Source organism: Ischnura elegans, chromosome 4 (genome assembly GCF_921293095.1).
Source record: "Ischnura elegans chromosome 4, ioIscEleg1.1, whole genome shotgun sequence".
In the NCBI taxonomy this organism is placed as follows: domain Eukaryota; kingdom Metazoa; phylum Arthropoda; class Insecta; order Odonata; family Coenagrionidae; genus Ischnura; species Ischnura elegans.
Window position 1 is genome coordinate 5773156 of NC_060249.1, and position 7585 is coordinate 5780740.

The 7585-nt window shown below is 39.8% G+C and overlaps 1 protein-coding gene across 2 annotated transcripts in view; it reads left to right on the plus strand.

Moving 5' to 3' along the window:
- The window catches only part of LOC124157018 (protein phosphatase 1 regulatory subunit 37), a 156678-nt gene extending 149516 nt beyond the window's left edge, over positions 1-7162 (plus strand). For both annotated transcript variants that reach the window (XR_006864515.1, XM_046531482.1), the window contains exon 12: positions 3469-7162. The gene's annotated coding sequence lies outside the window, so the exon portion shown is untranslated. The remainder of the gene's footprint in view (positions 1-3468) is intronic.
- The last annotated feature ends 423 nt before the right edge of the window (positions 7163-7585 follow it).

The following is a 7585-nucleotide window of genomic DNA, read 5'->3' on the forward strand; positions in this document are numbered from 1 at the left end:
CAAGCGGCTTGGAAATAAGACGCTTTCGCCTTGGGTGTTTCGGTCCCATCGCGGAAACCAAGAAAGAGAATATATCTCATAATCTGTGCGAAACACTACCCCATCCAGTGCACGCCTTTTACAAAAGGGGGCTTGGGTTTTTTCTGAGTTCCTTTCATAGGGTACCATAAAACCTGCGCCAGAATCGACCCTAGCTGAAGGGGCCGTGGGAAGAATTTACGAAGGCGTTCAGTTTGTCGTTGCATTTTTTTTTGGAGTGAACAAGTGATGTGTGGTCTGCTGAATTTGAGAATTGTGAAGTGTGTTTTACACTTATCTCTGCTGTAACGCGCCCAATCAATATGTCCGAAACAAAGAAGAGGAGGAAAGGTGAGAAGCTCATAAGCCGCGAAAGACAGTTGGTGCTCAAAGTCTTCTCGTACTTCAGGAAATCTCTCACCATTAGTGAGGTCTGCCGAGAAACTTCGAAGGCTACTGGGTGCTCGGAGTCCACTGTTTACAGAGTGAGAAAGGAAAGCTCCCGTGGTCCATTGGTAACTCCTTCAAAAACTAAATAAATTAGACAGCCTTACAAAAATTCGAGAGCAGTGATTTTCGACGATTTTGTGAGATCGGGAATTAGAAGGAAGGTACATGAATCCTTGGTGAAAAATATTCCTCCGACTTTAAAATCCATCTTAAACTCGGTATATATGGATAGTATTCTCCCAGATTACAAAAGGACAACACTATATCGTCTTCTTTTGAACATAGGCTTCATGTACGAACGCAGGGGGAAAAGAATCATCCTTATCGAAAGGGATGATATTATTCGTTGGTGGCACAATTAATTATTTAACCTCTTCCCTATGCAGGGCGTGATTTCACGGCCCGAATTTTCTGATGCTAAAGGAGGAAGGCCGGCTTTTCACGGCTTGAATTTTTCGAAGGAAAAGGCCAAAGGCCGTGTTTTCACGGTTTCGCGGTCAAGCATGCCAAGTGGGTCCCAACCGCCATTAGGGTCCCTCGGCGCGAGAGGTCCGACCCTTTCCTATTGTCCGTGTGGGGATTACCTCGGCCCATTCTGGCTCTCAGTGTCCCACTCAAGGAAGGTGCTTATCGTCACTTATTTGTTTATAAGGTGGAATAACTAAAACGTAAATGTTGCATTTTTTGAAAATCAATGCGAGTAATTACATTCTGTATGTTCTGCTGATTGGTTCCAAATTTTAAACGGAATTCTAGCGTTCATATTAACGGAGTTGATCATCACCTAGAACAATTTTTGGAGACGCTAAGGTTAGATGTTTAATTGTTATTTTTATAACTTACTAGCAAGTTTATAGGAGCGATATTGTAATGATTTACATCTAAAAATATACGTTACTCTGTTAGCTACATTCTAAGTGTACATTTGCGGTGAAATTCGATAGAATATCCGATTTAACTTCTATGAAAAAAGCCCTCGTAATGTAATAAAATTTGATTCTCTCAGTTCTTTGTCGTGAGCCAAAATTACAGCGGCTATTTTTAATAACCTCTTACCAACCTTTGAATACAAAGGTATTATAAACGAATTTCGCTATAAATACTTATTAATGCATATCCTAAAAATTCGTAAATTTAATGTACCAGCAGGGAATGTTTTACGTAGAAATATGTTGTGAGAAGCATTCCATACCATTGCAGGAATAAGAACTGCTCTACCCAGGTAATTACTCTCATATTGTAAGTACTCTCATTGGTGTAAGTATTCTCCTACTGAAATATGTACGTGGAAGATGATAACCTCACTCTTCTCGGAAAAGCTCATTTGGCTATGATATAGTGCCGTTTTGCTGAAAACCCTAAAAATAACCGTAGAACTTCGTTTAAAAATTCTACAGGCATTGCAAAATGAAAGGAATACATTGATGAACTGACATTTAATGCAACAGTAACAATTAAAAAAATTAAAATTGCACTGGCAACAATAAACTGACCGCAAAAGTACGCCGGGATGGGCTGCCTTCGGGGAAAAGGGTCGAGGATTATATTTGCTCAGTTGCCGCGGAAAGGGTCCGGCACCCCGCTAGAAAAGGTCATTAAGGGGAGGGAGCGACTACCTGGTCAGTCCCAAGCCGAAAAAAAAAACTCCGTACGGGGCGAAAAAGAAAATCTCAAACCCTTCGTAGAGCCAAAAGCAACTTCCCGCGAAGAAGCTCGGCGCGAAAAGGTTAAGGCAGCTAAAAAAATATCGTCGCAAACACAGGACGAGTGTACTCAGAAGCGAAAGTTGGATTAATGTTGGACAAATAGTGAACATCAGTTTGCGAAGCAAACAATTAGAAAATCCGCGTCAAGCTTTCCTTGCTGGACTTAATACTGGGCTTGGCCCCCACTTCCCGAGGAGGACGATTTGCAATTATACACGCAGGAACGGAAAATGGGTTCATAAAAGGAGCATCGCATGTGTTTCTGTACAAAAAGAACTCAATGGATGAGCATGAAGAAGTGGGTGGCGAGTGTTACGAGAGATGGTTTGAGCACTCACTTCTTGCAAACTTACCCGAAGGATCAATTATAGTGGTAGATAATGCCTCTTATTACTCAAGGAAATTGGAATCCATGGCTACTACAAGGTGGAGGAAAAAGAACATTAACGAAATTAGCTTTGAAGATGTCAGCTTGAAAAGAGATCTTTAATTTATAATAAACCAAGTACGGGAAAATTTTGAAAAATTAAAGATTGATGATGTCTTACACAACGTCGCCTTTCATGTAATACTAGCCAAAGCCAAAAAATATTGCATAATATGGGAGGAATAGAAATTTTGTCTCATTCAGGAGTGGCGATAATTTTTATTATCCTTCAATTTATTGTTATTTTTTACATTACAGATTATTCATTATTCAGCTTGTGCATTGAATGAGTACATACATAAAATAACAAAAGACTTTTCCTTTTATATTGCAGCAAAGGTATAGTAATTTACGCTAAAAAAAATCCTTAATTTACGCCGTCTTTCGTGCGATCCCTAACTCCTTTTTGAGCTAAACCATTTTGGCGCAATATAATGTGAGGTTGCATACGCTGTTAGGATGCCTGCCGGCGGAGCGGAAGCTTGGCAACACTGTTATCCATAAGGCCCGTACTGTCAACTAAATGTGGAACGCTCTATAGCAGCTGCAGTAAATGTCTCCCCACTTTAAAATTTGTGAGACTGTAACTTTTTAAAAGCTACACTCTCGTGCTTTCCTAATTTTCTGACATGGTCGAATTGCCCTCAGTTTGTTGCCTCTTAATTTGACTTCAAAAGCATAGGCCCTCATTCCACCATTCTCTGGTACATCTTGTATCTCACTGCCATGTGCAAACAATGTTGATTGCAATACAGCAGGAGAGGCATTTACCCATGTGGCAGTGTCCATTGGAATGATGTTTGTGTGTGCACATGCATGCGTGGGTGCGCTGTGTTCTCATCATTTTGTGTCTCTTGTTCTTTGCAGAGTGAAATTGCAGGTCACATTGCCGTTGCTGCGTGATGGCTTTGCGCTATCGAATTGGTGTGCACCTGCAAGTTGTTGATAATTTAAAGTATTTATGTGGAGGAAGAGGCATATCAGAAGATGTTTCTATTGAATGAGGGCCATGGTTTACTTAAAAAGGTCACTGATATTTAGTGTTTTGTATGTATGATGAATTTTGGATTGTTGAACGGGATGTCGTTGGAGACGCGTCGCTGTGGTGCTTGTGCACAAGTCCAATTTTAGCGTGTCTATTTTAAGTACTGACGAAGTGCTTACATGCCGTTCATTATTGTTGATATCATAAGTTCCAAATGTTTACAAATGTCTATTTTTGTTATGATTCTTGTTTACATTGGTAAGAGGCTCATCTGATGCATCACACAGTACTGCAGTTGGAAAGGTAGCTTTAAAGAAGAAATTTATCAAGTAGAGGACTCGAGGAGTTGTCTTGGGGACAATAAGCGCAGACTCCTCATTTGGGTCTCCTCTCTAGTTATTTGTACATTCTCTTGTTCTTTAAGTCTAGGATATTATAATACGATGCACCATGCTGCTACTGGTCTCAAGGGACTACAGAGGATAAATATTTTTTTAAGCGTTTGGTAGATAAGGACCAAAAATAGAAGTGAAATCATAATGAGTGAGTGAAGGTAGCTTCTTCTCCTTGTTTGTGTGTAATTTGCATTTGGAGGGAACCCCCGAATGTGCTCATGGTTGTGAATCGTGCTAATTCTCCACATTGGACTCACATTGGTGTGCGCTTTGCATCAAAGGAAGTCAGTCAGCGTGTGATTGTCAATATGACTAGTCGCTTCGCTTTGCCCAAAGGTGATATGTACTGCATGCGTATTGTGTTGGTCTCTCGTCTGCACTTAACATTGCCTTATGACTGTGTGTGATCCTGCAGCACCATGTTGTTGCGTGCAGGGACGGATGCCTTGTTGAGAAATATGATTTTAAAGTGTGTAAGTGAGCTTCGTCCCCCTTTTGCTGAAATGTCCGTTTTTTAATGAATATGACTCTTTGAAGAGGACTGTGGGGTTTTGATGGAATGTGTGTACTGGTGCTAGGCCAAGGCGAGCCAAAGAATGTTGAATTTTTTGATTCATCCAATCGATCGATTGAAAGATTATTTTGTATGCGAAAAAGTTATAAAAATAGTACATATATATTTATTAATGTGTGTGTACATATATATACATATAGTATATATATATACATATGTATATATATATGTGTGTGTGTATGTTAAATTTTGAGAGTTAGATCTCATGCTGTAAATGAGAAAGATATTCTGTTGTTTTTCCTTTGTACATTCTCAAACGAGCACAAGTGCAAGAGTAATGAGAGCAAATTTGCTGTTCAACGTGCTCCAGGAAGAATGGGCTCAAAATAGGTTGGTTACCAATAATATTGGGATTGTCTGTCTTGTTAATGTGCAATGGTTATGACCACTGCATCACTCTGTTGATTAATAGCAAGGCATTCTAGTGCGTGATTTTTTTTGTACTCCAACATTTGTTCATGCATGCCTTTGTGTACACATGGCAACAGGCATGGAAGAAAAAATTGAATTTTTGAAGTTTATAATTGATTGATGTGTGAGGGTTATAGTGGAGAATCTTCACAGTCATTGAGCGTATCTTGTTTCCAAGCTCATCCATCAGCTTGCATACATTTTTTGTATTTTATAATTTGCGCCAACTTCGGATAGCATCACCTTGCCAGTATTAAGCCTTAAGCATGTGCTGGACTCACAATTTCATTATGCGTGAATCTATGCTTTCTCTTTTGTTCTTCTTGCTTTCAGGTACTGTTTTGTGATAGCAATTTGAATAGTATAATATAGAACAGCGAAATTACGTCTCCGTCTGTGAGAAACTCCTCCCATTGGTCCCCTCATTGTCACCCATTGTCGGTGACATTTTAACGATGATTCTCTACGTATACATTGTCTTTTTTGTGAATTTTTTATTGGTAACCATGCAAGTTTTCTGTATTCATATTTTTGCTTTTACATGGAATAGTGCATTCTGTTTATTTTCTTGGATGCTTCTCAGTTTGGATTTAAGGAATTACTGGAGCTTTGATAAATATGAGTTTTTTTAGTGAATACATTTCATGCCCACAAATTGAAAAGTGACCTTTTGCATTTTCCATGAGTGCAAGTGCATCTGCTCCTGCTCCTTGTGGGCATAACCAGGAGGATGTATATGTATATGGCTGAGGGGGAGAGGGGTGCAGCTCTAATAACCAAGGCAAGAATAATCGTCCCTCAGAAAATTCTTCTAGTATCATGCTTCTCAGAAGATGGGTGAAGCCTAATTTCTGATGGCATTTTTTTATTATAAAATATGTGCTCAAAGAGGGGGTTGTCAGCATTGCATGCATTTGGTTGTCACTATTTCAATTTGTCAAATTTTTCTGGTTTCCCCCCGGGACCCTCCTAGCTATGCCCATGACTTGACATTGTTGGCAAAGTAGCCCAAATGAGAGCTCATAGCTGTGATTTTTGGGGCCTCTTGACGCGTGGCTAGGCTCAGCTTGGTTGCCTGTGTGGGGTCTGTATCTTGTCAAGGCTGGTGATAGGCTGCCGTGACTCGGTCACTTCCTTGGTTGTCATGAGAATATTTTTCATTCATTATGTGCTGCAGTGTGTTCTGAATATCAGGACAAAGACAGATATTTTCCCATTTATTTTCCAGTAATCCTCACATCCAACTCAACACAAAAGTATTTGCAATGCAAAATATTTTTCAGTGGCATGTGACCTGCCTGCTAAGTGGTTCTTTTCCCTCATGAAGGATCAATTTTAAGCCAAAGCAGCAGTTTATGTGAAATGTTGAATGAATTTAGAAGCCTGTGGATCTCTGGAGATGCTCTTGCTAAAGCATGATGGGATGCAGTGTGATTTGGAGAAGCAGGGTTTCCCAATTGCATCACACACTCACCATTGTGATACAAACACTGCACTCAACGCCCATTCCTTTTCCTGTTCATTTTCTTCTTCCAACTTCTCTGATGCATTTCATGTTTATCTTAATTTATGTATTCAACCTTGAAGTTATAGTTTGGAAAGTAGAGCAGTCATGAAAAAAAAGAAGTTTTGAAAGATGGCAGTAATTCCTGCCTAAAAACCCCCTTTCCAGATATGTTTCATGGTCAATGGCTTCAGCTTTTTTTTTGTTTGGTGAGTTTGATAACTGGAAACTGACATGAGGACAATGCACACTGGGTGGCTTGAAAATTTTATCCTTGATTGGCCTATCAGTCATTCCTTTCTTCCACGGAAGGTCGGACCTTATTGCTTTAGCACAGCTTCAGGTGAGGACTAGTAGTAGGGTCCTTCCTCTTTTTTTCCTAGGGTTAAAATGTCTCATAGTTTGGCATAGTGTGAAATCTGGCTCGAGTGGCATTATGAAATTTAAGTTTTGATATTTTATATTGCCTCTCTCCTCATCCGTCAAACCCCTCTGTGTTGTTGGGCACAGTCAGAGTTTCCCTTCGGAGCCACTAAATCAAATCACTGGCTTTCTAATCAATTATTGGGACCTTCAACCATGTTGGAACAATTCCTCTCATTTTATAAATGTGCAATGATGGAAAACCATTGGTAATGGTGTAGTCCTTCCAAAATGATTTTAATAAAGTGATTGTGTTATGGCATGGAAAATCTTGTGAATTATTTATCTGCCTGGCTGGTTGCAAGAAACTTCTGCTGCCAGCTTCCAAAAACACAAGACCCAATAAGACCTGTGGTGGCTCATTACACTGCTCGCAGCCACCCTCTTGTAAGGAAACTGAATGTACTCTACCGCAACATGTCCAAATTTAAACCTAAATTCGGGATAAAGAACTCTATAGAGCTGGCCGAGAAGCTATTAGCACTTCCACCTCCACCACGCAATAGCATATTGGTGTCCTTTGACGTAAAGAATTTGTTTACGTAAAGAATCTGTCTGAGCATTAGAAGCAGTCACCATTAGCCACACACCGCCCAAGGGAGACAGGTTGCAACAAAGGAATTATTAAAGAAATGAACAACCTCATGAATATTTGCATAAAAGAAAATTATTTTTCGTTTAATGGCTGTTTT